The 15394-nt window shown below is 41.3% G+C and overlaps 1 protein-coding gene across 3 annotated transcripts in view; it reads right to left on the bottom strand.

Annotated features, from left to right (window-relative positions):
- TGFBR2 (transforming growth factor beta receptor 2) overlaps nt 1–15394 on the bottom strand; it is an 82647-nt gene that overhangs the window by 60823 nt on the left and 6430 nt on the right. Inside the window, exon 1 of one of the 3 annotated variants that reach the window (XM_037008621.2) lies at nt 8371–8678. The exons of the other annotated variants lie outside the window; for them this stretch is intronic. The gene's annotated coding sequence lies outside the window, so the exon portion shown is untranslated. Of the gene's footprint in view, nt 1–8370; nt 8679–15394 lie in introns of those variants that run through there. 3 annotated transcript variants of the gene reach the window in all.

Raw genomic sequence — 15394 nt, 5'->3', positions numbered from 1 at the left:
AATTCAGTGTCTTACCCAATTTAGTCTGATCTTTTTACCCACACCACTGGGTTGCACACTGGCTCTGTTTCTTGTGGAGTCCAGTGTAAAATTGTTTGTCTGTAAATGTAAAAATCTGAGAAGCAAAGATGATAGCCCATTGGGGGAGTGGTGAGAAGGGGAAGAAATAACAAGCACCTGGGTGATGGGGCATTTGAACTTGCAGTTCCCTCCATCTAGAATGTTCTTACCCTGGGTAGCTGCCTTCTTCATATAGGAATAGGACAACCCTGTCCAAAATTACAAACATTTGGGGAAATGACAGCCTCTTCAAATACTGGTGTTGGCAAAACTGGACAGCTACATGTAAGAGAATGAAACTGAATTACTGTCTAACTCCACACACAAAAGTAAACTCGAAATGGATCAAAGACCTGAATGTAAGTCATGAAACCATAAAATTCTTAGAAGCAAACATAGGCAAAAATCTCTTGAATGTAAACATGAGCAATTTTTTCCTGATCACATCTCCTTGGGCAAGAAAAACAAAATAAAAATGAACAAATCGGACTATATCAAACTACAAAGCTTCTGTACAGCAAAGGACACCGTAAGTAGAACAAAAAGGCATCCTACAGTATGGGAGAATATATTTGTAAATGACTTATTCAATAAGGGGTTAACATCCAAAATATATATAAAGAGCTCACATGCCTCAACACCCAAAAAGCAAATAACCAGATTAAAAAATGGGTGGAGGATATGAACAGACACTTCTCCAAAGAAGAAATTCAGATGTCAAACAGGAACATGAAAAGATGCTCCACATCCCTAATTATCAGGGAAATGCAAATTAAAACCACAAAGAGATATCACCTCACACCACTTAGGATGGCTAATATCGAAAAGACTAAGAACAACAAATGCTGGTGAGGATGTTGAGAAAGGGGAACCCTCTTACACTGCTGGTGGGAATGTAAATTAGTTCAACCATTGTGGAAAGCAATATGGAGGTTCCTCAAAAAACTAAAAATAGAAATACCATGTGACCCAGGAATTCCACTCCTAGGAATTTACCCAAAGAATATAATTTCTCAGATTCAAAAAGACATATACACTGCTATGTTTATTACAGCACTATTTACAATAGCTAAGATATGGAAGCAATCTAAGTGTCCATCAGTAGATGAATGGATAAAGAAGAGGTGGCACATATACACAGTGGAATACTATTCATCCATAAGAAAGAAACAAATGCTACCATTTGCAACAACAAGGATGGAGCTAGAGAGTATTAGGTTCAGTGAAATAAGCCAGGTGGAGAAAGACAAGTACCAGATGATTTCACTCACTTGTGGAGGATAATAACAAAGCAAAACTCAAGGAACAAAACAGCAGCCAACTCACAGACTCTAAGAAGGGAGTAGTGGTTACCAAAGGGAAGGGTTGGGGGAGGGGGTTGGGGAGGGAGGGAAAAGGGGATTAAGGGGCATTATGATTAGCAGACATAATGCAGGGGGATCACAGGGAAGGCAGTATAGCACAGAGAAGACAAGTAGTGACTCTATAGCATCTTACTATGCTGATGGACAATGACCGCAATGGGATACGTGGGGGGGACTTGATAATATGGGTGAATGTAGTAACCACAGTGTTGCTCATGTGAAACCTTCACAAGATTGTATATCAATGATACCTTAATAAAATAAATTAACAAACATTTGCCATCTTTCTCCTCCCCTTACTCTACCCTTAGCACATCCCTAACATATTAGTAGAATCGTGTTTGCTAACTTGCACACACAGACTTTAATTCACTGCTGTTCTCCAGAATCTTGAACATTGCCTGGCATGTGGTAGTTGGCACTAAATAAATACTTGTTGTTTCCAGTTTTCCATTTCCCCAATGCTCCAGAGCCAAGTTTCATATCCTTTCCTTACATTCCAAGAGAAACCTCTACCCTTCCAATAAATTCTTCTTATTTGTAAAAAAATTAATGCACGTTTGCAGTTGCCGGACAAGGAATAAAGACAGGCTCACAGAGGAAGTAGGACAATAGGAAAAGAAAAACATGTTGAACCCCAGCATGGAGGGTATGAATAGTCAGTGCATAGTTTTACAAAATTAAAAGCTTAAAGTTTAGTTAATCAAAATTAGTAGTATCAAGAAATCAATTTGGAAGTCAAAGAGTTTCTTTCACCAAAAAAACTGATTCACGAAGGTGGAGGAGCAGCTGAGAAGGTGTTTCTCTCGAGACAGGTGTTCTGGAGGCCAGGGCACAATCTGGAGCTGTACTGTGACAGACGGTGGCCATCAGCACACATGGCTTTTTTAAATTTAAATGAACTAAAGTTAAGTAGAATCTCATATTCAGTTTCAAGTCACCCTAGCCATTTTCAACGGCTTAGTTGCCGGGATAGATTTAGAACGTCTTCATCACAGCAGATTCTACCGGACAACGCACTGATCTAAAGAAATCCAAGAAGACCTGGATACCTCAGCTTCCAGGGAGCTCTGAAATCAAAGGCTACATGGGACACAGAAGGGGAAGCAGGACAGAGCCAGTCCCCACTGGGAAGAGACTTCCCTACTGGCTTGGAAGTCTGTTGTAATTAGAGTTCCCCTCACAACTGAGGTAGGACAGAAGACAACTGGGGACAAGGGCTTGAGTTCCAGAGTAAACACACAAGCTGTGAGTGACAGCAGCGGAAGGTCCCAGAAGTGGGAAATATGGACCAAAGTAGGTTTTGCAATAAGCAGAGACCTGTGAGTCCTCCAGTCAGCTGGCACAGCCTCTCAAATGCAAATCCTTGTTCCTGAGATAAAAGTGTTTAAAAAAAATAATAAAGCTCATCTGGCTCCTAAGGTATCAAGTAGTTCTCATTAAGCCCCGTTTCAATGACTGAAACGTAATGCAGAGCTGAGACACACAGATTAAGTTTCCAGTCAAAGCCCACATAAGCCTAAAGCAAGGAAATTAACATTTTAGGAAAAAAAACCATTGGCCTTTTTTTTTCCCCAAGGTTTTTTGAAGAGTTTAAGTCACAGCATGCCAAATAAGGGTGCGTTTCTAGGCAAACATAGCAAAGGTGACCAATGGGGGGAAAATTTATTCACAGGGGAAAATCCCAGAGCTCTCAGGGAAGCCACTGCTGGACTCTTGCGATGGAAGCTACACCCAATTAAAAGCATTCCTCCAGGGCAAGTTTTCCCCTTGAAGACATCTACCTTCCCCTTTAACTTCTCTCTATCCAGTATTTCCAGGAGGAGTTTGCATGGTTTATAATTCCTCCCACTCTGTGGGCACAGACTTAAGCACATTTTTCTCCCAAAAGACAACATTATTTTTACAGCCCTTTTAAGATTAAACAAAAAATACAGATGATAAAAGAAGCCTGAATGGATCCTCCTACAATAGAGTACCATAATTGGAGTATATTACTAAAGAGTATTTCCATAAACTGTAGAATGTCATGCATCCAACACAGAAAGCATCTATAATTCTATAGTGCAGGAATGGAAGAGCACACATTATTTTGTCTGTCCCCTAGGGTTACAGGGGCTGAGAAACGACCTGATTGTGCCCTTGGGGGGAACTTGAGGAGAATGGGTCTTTAAGGACACTATCATTGCTCTGTCCATGATGGTGGTCAATAGGCATATATGGGCATTTATGTTTAAGTTAATTGAAATGAAGTAATATTTAAAATTTGTTTCCTTAGTTTCACCTGCCACATTTCAAGCCACATGGGCTAATAGTTACCACATTGGAAGGCACAGATAGAAGACACTGTCACCGTTGCGGGAAGTCCTACTGACAGGGGCTGCTCCCAAGGAGGGCTCTACAATTTGTCCCGAGGTCGTCCTGGTGATTGCGCAGTAAAAAGCTCCCTAAATATCACATGTCTGGGATATTGGCATTCTTCTCCATTCTAGTAAATTCCTTGGAATGGCTAGATATGTTGTCCAATCAACCTCCACCTCCCTAATTCCAAGTCCATTAAAATGGCCTTAGATATAATAAAAGTATTCTGTTGCAGGTCCACCCAATACAAACTCTAAATTCTTCCGATTCCTAAAAGTCTGCAGTGTATATTTGAGATACTAGAGGTGTGAGCATGTTGGGAAAACACCTACGAGGGCGGCCCGGCAAAAGAAAGCACTCTCTTGGAATTAATAAATGTGCTTTCGTTTGCCTTTTTCACACCTTGTTTCAGAGGAGTCAGCCAACTTCTTTGAGCGGAGTGAGGTCTAGACAGCACCTCAGGAAAAAGGGGACACTAAACATTCTGGGACTCTGGAGAGCTTCCCCATAGGTCGTCTGAGGTATAAGAAAGCAACTATCATTTTTAAAAATCAGGAGGTGCTGAGCGTGCTGCTGATGGAAGTGAAGCCCCAACATAGATCGGAGCCAAGAAAGGCCCAGGAGCTGCCCTGACTCACAGAGAGGTTGTGACGGTTGAATGGTTTCCTTCTGTCATGCCCCTACTTAGAATTTGTTGGTGTCTCAGACAATTAAGCAGTCCTCCCTGGCCTGGCATTGAAAGTCCCCATAATCTGACTACCTTTCTCGGGAACAAGCCCCTTATCGATAATCTTTTGATATGTGAACTCCTTCTGCCTTCCTGACCCCCAGCATTCCACCTTCCCACCAGAAAGGCCAAGGGGCCATCCCCAAGGTGGCCTGGCCAGGCCGCAGCTGCGAGGTGCGCTGCAGCTGGGAAAGGGGACCCAGAATGGCCTTCCCTCCACACCTAGTGTCCAACTCTGTCCAAGGAGGCCCCCGGATGTTGGTGTGCTGACAGCCCCTTCGGCTGTGGCTTGAGAGAGGTGGAGGCCAGACAGGCCTCTGCATGGTCAGCAGGGCAGTTATCCTAGGTGGGCATCTTCCCCCTCCTCTCAGGCTCCCAGGAGCAAGTACAGAAGTCTAACTGCTGAAGGGGGCCACGGCACCCCTGCGTCGGACATAGCCTTTCTGTCTTCTCCTTTGGAAAGTCATCCTTACCACCCATCTCTGCCCAACCCACAGTGCTCTGACCCTTTGGCCTTGATTTTTAACGACCTTAACTGAGAGGTAGGCTTTCAGAGGGGCCTGAATTTATCCCACTTTGCAGACGACTTTCCAGAAGTAAAGGGATTTTGATTCTCCCGTAGCTCTACCACAAAACCTTGCTCCTATTTGTTACACTGGATTTCAAGTCAGAGATGGGAGACTTTGAACTCAATAAATGGTACTTCTTTGCTGCAAGACATCAAATAAGTGCCTTGATCTCTCTGGTCATTTGTAACCTATCTGGGTTAGGCTGTATCAGTGTTTCTCAACCTGGGTTCCACATCAGAATTACCTGGGGATCTTCTAAAACAGTACTGAATATGAATCAGAACTTTTAGGGGTTTGGCTCAGGCATTAGGATTGTTTTCAAAGCCCTCTGGATGATAGTGATGTGCAGCCAGAATTGAAAAAATAAGTATGGTTCTTCAGAAAAGGCTTTATTCTATATGAAGAACTCAATAGAAATAAACTTGTGGGTTAGAGAAAAGGGACATGGCATTACCGGATAGAGGTAGACAGGCCCCCAAGTCATATTTCTCAACTCTAGGAAAGGCACAAACTGTCTTCCAATGGAACTTTACTATAAATGTATACAGGTAGGGTCAGGTCTAACCCAAACAATTTGCTTATGTGACTCAAACTCTAATAATGTTTTGGGACAAGGCAGGATCATAAACATAATGGCCCCAAGGCATTTGGTTTCTATTGTACAAATTCTTCCTGGAAGACCATTTTTAGATTACTGTGTAAGAACAGACTTTACAAATACCTATCTTTTTAAAGGGTGGAAATCCTTTGCCAATCACCCAGGAGACAATGAGCTTAAAGGAAGATTTGTTTGAAAGATCTGAGCGGCAGGTTTCCTGAGAAAGCTGATTTCTAAAGTGTTTTGACCTCATAAGGCAAAAATGAATAGTGAGTTCAAGGAGACCAACGTGAGAAAGTGTATCTCCCTTTAGACAAAACTGGCAAAGAAGTTAATAAGATAAATAGTCCCTTAGATCAGAATTAAGAGTGTGGACAAGCTTTTCCTCCAGAAAAATCACAAAGCTAAGTCGATACAAAACAAAAGGATCACTTTTAAGTCAATATATTCCTGCAATTTACTTTTCCTTCCTAGGCCCTGAGATATTTTTCTTTTTTATTCCATTGACACAAATATATAATGAGACCATGCGTATACCAGATTTGAAGAAGCTCCATTTCTGAAATGCTCAAAATTGGAGTATTTTTCTTTCTAGTTCGCTTTAACAGGGTAAGTATGTAAAGATTCTATTTTTTTAAAGGATTATATACAAGGCATTATTCCAGATTTATTACGGAATCCCTTTTAAAAAGGACATGTCTAAAAAGGTAGCACAGAAATCCATTATGATTTGAAGAAAATCTCTCCAATTACAATATAAATTGATGAACCCAGTCTTGTTTTAAGAAGCTCATCTTTTCTAGGATTTTTTCACTGGGAGAAAGGATCAGAATGATCTTCAGTCTCAAGTCCACTGGAAAAATCACCTTGATGAGTATTGGTGGGAAAAAAGGGGAAGAAGTGCATAGTATAGTGTAGGGGATGATTTAATGTGCTTCTTTAACCAAAATTCAGTAAAACGACATCGTGACTCAAATTCTCTTTTTACATTGTGGGGAAAAAACACTTATATAAAGCAAGTTGCAGAAAAGCAGGGGTTAAAAAAACAAAACTGAATGCAGGGTCTGCTAATGGGGTTATTCTGTACCATACCCTTTGAAAAGGTCACCATCTATAAGTAGGTGTGTAACTTCTTTCACATAAAAGTAATTGGACTAAATATTAGATGTGTGTGGTACTTGTGTTCTGCAAGTCAAAATGATTTTGTTTTTCTTGATATCTTTATTCACACATTCATCATTAAGTAGTTCTGGGAGAGGAAGCCCAAAACAATACTCGACCTCTTGGTCTATATAATGAAGAAGTGCCCTTCCTTTGTAAAGATGCCCATATTCCTGCCTATACTAAGCACTTCCAAACTCTTGGAAGAGCAAAGCAGCTACAGGAATGCGGGGTTTGTTGACTGACAGTGGTGACATAACCCTGGAGAAGACAGACCACATGGTATTTAAAAGAGAAACTGTCCCTGCAAGAAAAGGGGAAAAAGAAAAGGAACTCATACAGCTTGACCTCCAGGAAGACTGGACAAAACCACCACTCTGTTAACATAAGGGGTTATTGAAAAGTTATTACAAGCAGGCATGGTCAATATGTCTTCTTCAAAGTTGCTAGACTCGACTTTTTTCCATCAGTGATCTTTCTCCCTCTTAAGTCTCAATGATAGTGATGTTACTCAAATCACTTGTCTTTTGTGTTTTTCTGAACAGAAAACTGTTTTTAATCTGCCTGGACAAGTAGGCAAATGAGTCTTTTTAAGATGTTTGATGCGCTCTTAAAATTTACTTAACAGCTATTTTAACAACAAGAGACATTTTTTATGTTCCCGAGACATATGCCCCAGAGAGGGCAGTGGGCAGAAATGTTCACTAAAATCAGAGCCTTGCACTTCAGCTCTGTTCACTTCTGATAAAGTGGCTGCTTTCAACGAGCACACTCATCAATTATCTACTCTGATCCCTTCATTTTCTTGTAACTTCAAGACACTTCAATTTGGCGAGCACAAGAGCCAGGTCAGCCTCCATCCATAGTCACCTTGTGTAACATGGGAAGACTTAGATTAAGAGAAATGATGCTGGATCAATCAGGCTTTCTCAGGAACTTCAGGGGTCATTCCAGAGACTCTCTTTAACATAAATTGTACTAAAGTACTGACCATAATCAAAACAGCACATTGTATTAGAGGTCAAGTATTGTTTGGGGCTTCCTTTCCCAGAACTTAAAGATGAATGTCTGAATAAAGATATGAAGAGAAGAACTGTTTGGAGCACAGAACATGAATATCAGAGGCATCTAACATTTCATCCACTGCTTTTCTATAAAAGAAGCCATACTTTGATGGTAGCAAAGCTTGGAGCAGAGTTCATCGTAGCTCCAACAGTTATTCAATAAGTCAACACAGACCTGTTCCAAAACCAGATTCCTTTCTGTGCTCTAAAGACACCAAAAGCATCTCATTAATGATCTGGTAACAGGAAACCCTCTGAGTTTGGCAAAATGCTTTGCATGGTGCTGAATAGATGTAAGTGGTTATACAATGGCTACAAACATCCTCACCAACATGATCATCAAACTCTGGGAAGATAAATGTTTTCAGCAGTTTTGAAAACTAAACAATGGCACAGCAAGTTAAAAGTATGCCATTTCAACTATTTCCAATAAGTGCCATAGAATATTAAAACATGGAATTCTTACTTTATCTCCCTGTTCCCCTAGACAGAGCAGGTCAGGCATTGGTAGTCCATGTCAAAGTAATGCTATGAAGTCAGCAGGAGCTCTAGAAGTTCCCTAGAGAAGGGGTTGCCTGGGTGATCATCCAGCTGGAAGGAAGGCGGAAGAATGTCTGGAAGCTGTGTGGACACAGGAGGCAGGCTGCCCGACCACTGGTGCCCAGGCTGTAGGCTTGCACAGGGTGGCTCTGCAGGAAGCTGATGGAGATTCTGGTAGAGCAGGGGGATCACCATCTTCAAGATCTTCCTTGGAGACCTGTTCCTGTTAAGCACCTACAGAAGAAAGCCTTCATATATGAACCTCCTGATGTTTTAACAGGGCTTTCCAAAGGACTCACCCAGTGCCCAGGAGTCACCTCTGCAATCTGGAATGCTTTCCCCCCCCGGTAGGTCTCCCCTGCACCAAGGCCCCATCCCCAACCATCCCAACAATGGAAGATAACCTATGATTGATTCATAAAAATGAAAGACAGGAGTGGCAAAAATTTGCCCACAGTCAGATGGTATGATTTACTGTATGACTTTTTCTGGCCTCTCCTGTCATAACACATTGGGCCCCTGACAAAGAGATACACGCAGGAAGATAAATGAATCAAAGGCGGCCTGTGATGGATGGAAAAACAGTTCTTGACACCCACAGACTGTAGCTCCCCCAGATTCACAGAAACCAAAGCCTGAAGGCACAGGAAACCTCTACTGTACAGAGCAACAAAGAGCAATCAGATGGTCTGAAATTTCCCAAAAGCCCACGGTTCTCTAAAACAATACTGCACGTGACTATAAATAATGCAGCCATTGACAACACAGCTGGTAGTGAAAAGGTAAGCAGTCTAGGAAGGAAAAAAAAGACATATGTACATACAGCTTGTCATCCCTGTCTTGGATGTATAAGCAGTTGCCCTGGCCTTTAAAAGTAATAAATCCCAAATGCGACAATCTTTTAGTGAGGATACATGCCAGTGCCAAGTGCCAGGGGAGCATCAGACAGAAGGTTCTCCCTCAGAGACTTCTCATTCCAGTAAGGGAGTTAAAACACACATACACAGCCCCATGTAGCTTGGTGACCAAGGCCACCTGAGAGGAAGCCAGCCCTGTGAGAGAGGAAGAGCAGGGTAATCTGACTGGGATGACAAAGACCAGGGAGGCAAGACATTCTTTCAGAAGGGTGCAGGTGTTGCAGGGCACGGGGAGGGAATGGAACAACATGGGAGCAGAACAGTCACAGTTTAGAAAATCGGAAAGCAGGAGGATGTGTAAGGAAGCCTTTTGAAGTAGAACCAAGGCCTGAGGCATGAACAAGGGTAGAGTGGGAGGTCGGGGAGAGAGCTGACTTCATCCATGTATGTGGTCATCAAATCAGTCTCATCTGTGTGCCTAGGGGCCAGGGATACTGACCCGGTCTCTGACCTTGAAGGGGATGCAAGAGCCATGAGACTCCATAGGGTTCATGAAAAAGATCTGTGGGAGGCTTTCCACCTATTCAAAATGATGCATGGGGAGATTGAACTGATGGCCATGTATGTGTATTGAAGAGGTAAGGGGCGAGAGGTGTCCAAAGGCAGAATAATGAGGTTTTTATGGTTGACAGAAAGTAAGAGTCCAGGCTTGCATAGTGGTAGCATAATTTAAGAGCAAAACTGAAACCAAATGATTATGCATTTTGTGTTAAGTAGGTTCCTGTTGTAAACAAATGTCTGATTAAGACATTAAAATTATTCTGATAAATAAGTTGAGATTTAATACAATAGGAAGCAATATGAAAGGTTTAAATGGAAAGATTTCTCTCTCTTTTTTTTTTTTTCATTTACAGGTGTCAAAAAATGAAATGATCTGGAAAAATCAGAAAGTAGTTGTGAGAACTGGTTGCTTAACTGACAGGGATGCATAATTCTTGAAGACAAAGTAATCGAGGTGCAAAAAATTGCCCTATAGTGAGTCAAATACAGAAGCCAATCAATGGAAAAGCCAATAGGGGCCTCTCAGAAAAGTCTAAAATAAATGTTAAAAGAGTCAAGAAAAATTTAGTGAGTCCTCACTGAGGGTCAACCAAGTAAGTTTCTCAAGACGTAAGAAGGTTTTTTAAAAAATGTTGAAGAGTAGAACCACTTCCGAAGAAACCTGATATTATCTCACTATTTGTGGGGTACATATTTTATATACAGTGGAGTGTTACATATTTTAAGAAATGCCAAGAGTTAACACAGCTCTTGACTAAGGCCTACAAATGTCAAGGTGGTCCGTGATTAAGTCCCTAATGAGTAACCATGATGAATGCTGTGAGTTCACCACAGAAATGGATCCCCAGGATCTACAGTTGGGGGTCAGGAAACATTGAGTGAAGAGAAAAGCCATGAGGGATGCTTTGGGGGGAAAAAATGGTTAAAACTGTTTCAGTACTTGACTTGCCATCAGTGCATGCTCTCTTCTGCTAGCCTTAGTGCATGAGTTACATACAGTTAAAATGAGCCTTGGAGCTTAAGAAGAGGCAAAATATCCTCAGAATACTAAGAGCTGTTCTTCTGTGAATTCTGCTCTTCCTCCATGACAGAAACAAGTCTACTCTGATCCACTGAAGTCACGGCAGATCATGTGACTGCTCCGGGCCATGGTTTTGGGCCATTAGAGCAGTGCTTCTCACCTGGGGATCTTGGAGGAACGCAGATTCCCAGGTGCTGGGTCTGGGTAGGCACCCAGAATTCTGCATTTCCAATCAATTCTCAGCCCTGCTGAGGTGGTCATGGGACCACCCTGAGTGTGGCGAAGTGTTGCAGTGTCTATAGTTGCTTCTATGTGGGGACGATGCAATAGCATTTTGCGGGGGTCAGAATGCTTCAGCTCAACACCTGGGCCCTGATATATAACTCATGAAAGGAGTGGTCAGAAAAGGACTGAAGCTCCTGAGGGACGGGAGAGTGGGACAGGCCAGCTGGACATGACAGAAAACAGAAGCCAGTGACCAAGGAGAAGACCGGCTGGCCCACAGCTCCCTAGAATAAATAAATGGGTGATGAGAGGCAATAAAACGTATACGATTAATTATAATACAAAGTACAAGAATAAAAGTAAGAGTGCCTTGAGTGGGTTGAGACTGTTAAAAATTATTTCATAACAATGTAATCTGAGAGATTCCAGAACGGGGAATGTGAAATGTTACCATGGATTTTTTTTTCCTTTTTCCTTATCACATATTTGAGGACAAATTTTGTCTTTTTTTTTATTTGACCAATACTATGGGTTTTAGAGGATAAAACATAAGCATGATATGTAGTAACAGGGTAGTCAGTTAAAGCGATAGAAGATTCCTCCTCAGTGCTAACTAGTGTCTGCAGACAATAGAGCAATGCAATTACAGGACTCACAGCTACTCCTCAGCCCAAAAAAGCACTCTGAAAACTGCCAATCTGTAGCAAATTCTGTCTTTTTGGAGACTATTTTAAGAAAAGTGGTGGAGAAATCTTCGAAAGGCAACAGAAGACATTAATTATATTCAGACAAGTTTCCTTTTTTTCCCCAAAACACAAGAGCTCCTTTAGGGCTTTCTTTTCTTAGACCCAGCAAAGCATTTCCTAGTTCTCTACCTTAGGAAAAACCTTCACAAACACTTTTCCCAGTTCAGAAGAAGGAGAGAATGAGAACACTGTAATTAACCAAAGAGAAACAGTATCAGCACCAAAACTGAGTAAGCCTTTTCTTCAGTAAGAAGGAGTAAGTGCAAGCTGAAGTAAGCACGCTAATTCATCAGGATATATGCCCAGGCACCTGTACTGGGAAATTTGCAAAATCACTATGGTTTCTTTTTCTTTTTTTAATGGTAGTCCTCTCCAACATACTCCAAGTGTGTTGTTTGTGGTATTTGACAGTTCTGACCTGTTATGACTTCTGAGTTTTCTCTTTTGATTAGTCAGGGATTATGTTTTCTAAGTCAATTTCAAGGATTTCCTCTATGAACCTACAGAATACAACATGTAAGAACAGATCAAGCTGAAAATTGCATTGACTCCACTGCTTGTTACTGAACACGGATGAAAAACCAGGTCCAGAGGGACCAAACGACTCAGCCAGGTCATCCCCGATGCTCTGACCACCAGCATTGCATGGTTTAAGTCTTCACCAGCTCTCTCCTAGGCGGAGTCTTTATCTCAAACTAAGGGTCAGATCGGGGTTGCCTCTCATGCAAGATCAAAGTTTTGTGATAATTACATATTTGCAACTTCTTTCCTCCTTGGCATGAGGCCTCTAAATTAGGAAAATGATGAACGGTAGTTAAACCTAGGAAAAAAAAAATTGATCAGGTAACAATGCAGACTTCAGTCTTTGTGTGGGAGTGGGGGTGTGTGTGTGTGAAAGGGGGGGTGTGTGTGAAAAGAAAATTTTTTATTTATTTTCTAAGTTAACAAGTAAATCCTACCATTAGGCATAAAGCTGGGTTTTATGGAGGCTGAAGCTTATAAACTTCAGAAAATTTCTCAAAAAAAAAGCACAAAAATCAAAAATAGAAATTTAGGTATGAAAGTGAATATTTAGAATTTGAAGTGGCATGATGAAATTACAAATTCACAAGCTGCAAATACTACAAATATGAAATTTAGGAGAACACACAAATTTTTATTGATAAACTGCCTGATATATTCCTGAAATATTTTTGCTGTTGTTTTGGTTGCATACTCTGATGACCTCTTCCAATGAAATTTTGCAATGTTCCCTATAGAGGTAATAGAAAAATAACTCCATCTTTCCTATAGAGCTGTTGATGAAGACTTGTAATTTATTTTTAAATAACTTGGAAAAGTTTCTTTCTTTCAAAAGCTTCACAACTCTTAAGTAATGTCATATAAATGTTTTGGATTGCTTCTAAGTTTGGGGAAACCTCTATCAAGCTTCTTTTCTGTGTGAGCTATGATATTTAGAGCATTGCAAAATGTCTTAAGTATTTTTTAACTTGATGACACTAACCACACTGCCAGGAGATTGGTCTAGATGAGGGAGAAAACTTGAAGGTTAAATTCCACTCACTTCATGGCAAATTCACCTTGGCATGCCATATGTGTCCCCTACATATTTCATCCTTGCATCCCCAGAATCATTCCAAATAAAGTGCCTGTTTTACTCAGAATACCTAAATTTCTTGCTGGCATAAATATTTTGTGATTCAGCCAAGACTACATCACCTGATGTATTTACTTCGTTTTCCCACTGAGATCAGAAGACAGGCATGATATTTGACTACCTGGTGTATAGAGTAAACATGATTTAGCTAAAGAAATTAAATGGGATCATATGTGAAAAATGTTAAAACATTAAAAAAATGTTGGATATTATTTCTCTTAACCCCTGGAGCCTTCCACCACTCAGGCTACAATGGAGAAGTGTTTTTGCCAACAGAAGCAGTTGAGTTTCAGGAAAGTATAACAATTGGGGTTTAGGTCCCCAAACCAGACCATCTTGCTTCCGACCCCAGCATAATCATGTGCTAATCAGGTGGCCTTCATTAAATTTCCTCATCTCCAAAGGACTTAAAATGAGCATTATAAAATCTACCTCATAGAGTTGAAGGTTAAATAATATAGATGATGTGCTCAGTATAACCCAGACTGTAGCAAGATCCCAATATATGATATTATTTCCCAATAATATAGATTACTGGGAAATCTGTCCATGAAAGCTTGTGAATAAAGCTTCCTCAAGACAGGGACCGCCATGCACAGGGAGTGTGAGGCCTGTTCCAGTTCCCTATGTAGAAAAATTCTGCAGGGCTCTGGGATGACCAGTAGTCATCCACAAAACGGCAGAGTGTGTTTCCTCCAGTCAGTCAATTCTCTGTGATGACTTAAAACTTTAGCAGATACAGAGCTGCTTTGGTATATGCTGAGAATAGGCATCTGACCCCACATTGTTCTTCAAAGACATTCATGTTTGTTCTGCCAAACCCCTGGTGCTCTAAAATGCATCAGTTTGACAATTCTATACCTTTTATAGTGTCAGAAGGCTTTTTGCTTCTTTGCATTGTTCTAATATTCTTGTTTCCTTAATGAGGCTTGCAAAGGCCATGGATCACTCAAATGAAATATTTACAATAGTAGAAGAAAACATCCAGATAAGCTTTGCCATGCCCTAGCGTTCCCACCACACAGAGGAAATGGAACTAAGGCTCTGGGGAGAAAAAGAAAGAAAAGATGTATGTGAAATAAGTGGACAGACGGTCAAATGAATATAGAGAACATTTTCTTCAGGAAAATGCAGACTATGAAAAACTGAATTCTCCAAATGAAATGCAACACAAAGACTACCTAGAAACCCTTAGTTTTTTTCATTAATGAGCAATCTCTCTACTCTAGGGAAAATATACTATAACCAACAAAAATGAATTTTGGGCCCAATACTCCTGCAAAGGAATGCTTCCGATGCCAAGTCCAGCCCTGGCTCTGGAGGCCCAGGAGAGCAGGACAGGTGCAGGCCCACCTTCCGTACACCAGAATATTCAGTTATCAATCTAGCCAACGAACTGTTCAGTGCAAGAGGTTTTCTGCTTCTACCCTGACTGACAAATACATCTTCATAATGTCTTAGAAGACCAAGTACAAACTTTAAGACTCTTGAATTATTCAAACTGTCTTCCTGGAACTGGGTGTATTGGGGAAACATCATCTCGGGCCTAGACAGTGATCTGCCTTCCTCCAGCCAGTGCCAGCTCCACGCTCCTTCATGCAGGACCTGTGAGAGGTGTATGGATGCCTCAGTTTTAACATACACACCCCCACACACATACACAGATGCCCCTTAGCAGCCTTAGGTGGCTGTGAAGACCCTGGGGAAAATGGACCCAAGGGTCCACGCCAGCTGTAAAAGATGGTCCAAGGCCATCTGGACAGTGAATTTCGGGTGCCTGGCTCTCTGAAACATGGTCTAAAAAGAGGGAGGAGTTTGGACTCAGAGGCCCAGGGTCTCCTTACCCTATGGACAGGGGCCTGGTCAGAGAAGATTAAAGCAGT

The sequence above is a fragment of the Manis javanica genome, chromosome 15, assembly GCF_040802235.1.
Source record: "Manis javanica isolate MJ-LG chromosome 15, MJ_LKY, whole genome shotgun sequence".
Classification (NCBI taxonomy): domain Eukaryota; kingdom Metazoa; phylum Chordata; class Mammalia; order Pholidota; family Manidae; genus Manis; species Manis javanica.
The sequence above is the reverse complement of the archived record's forward strand: the minus strand, read 5'-3'. Positions and strand labels throughout refer to the sequence as shown.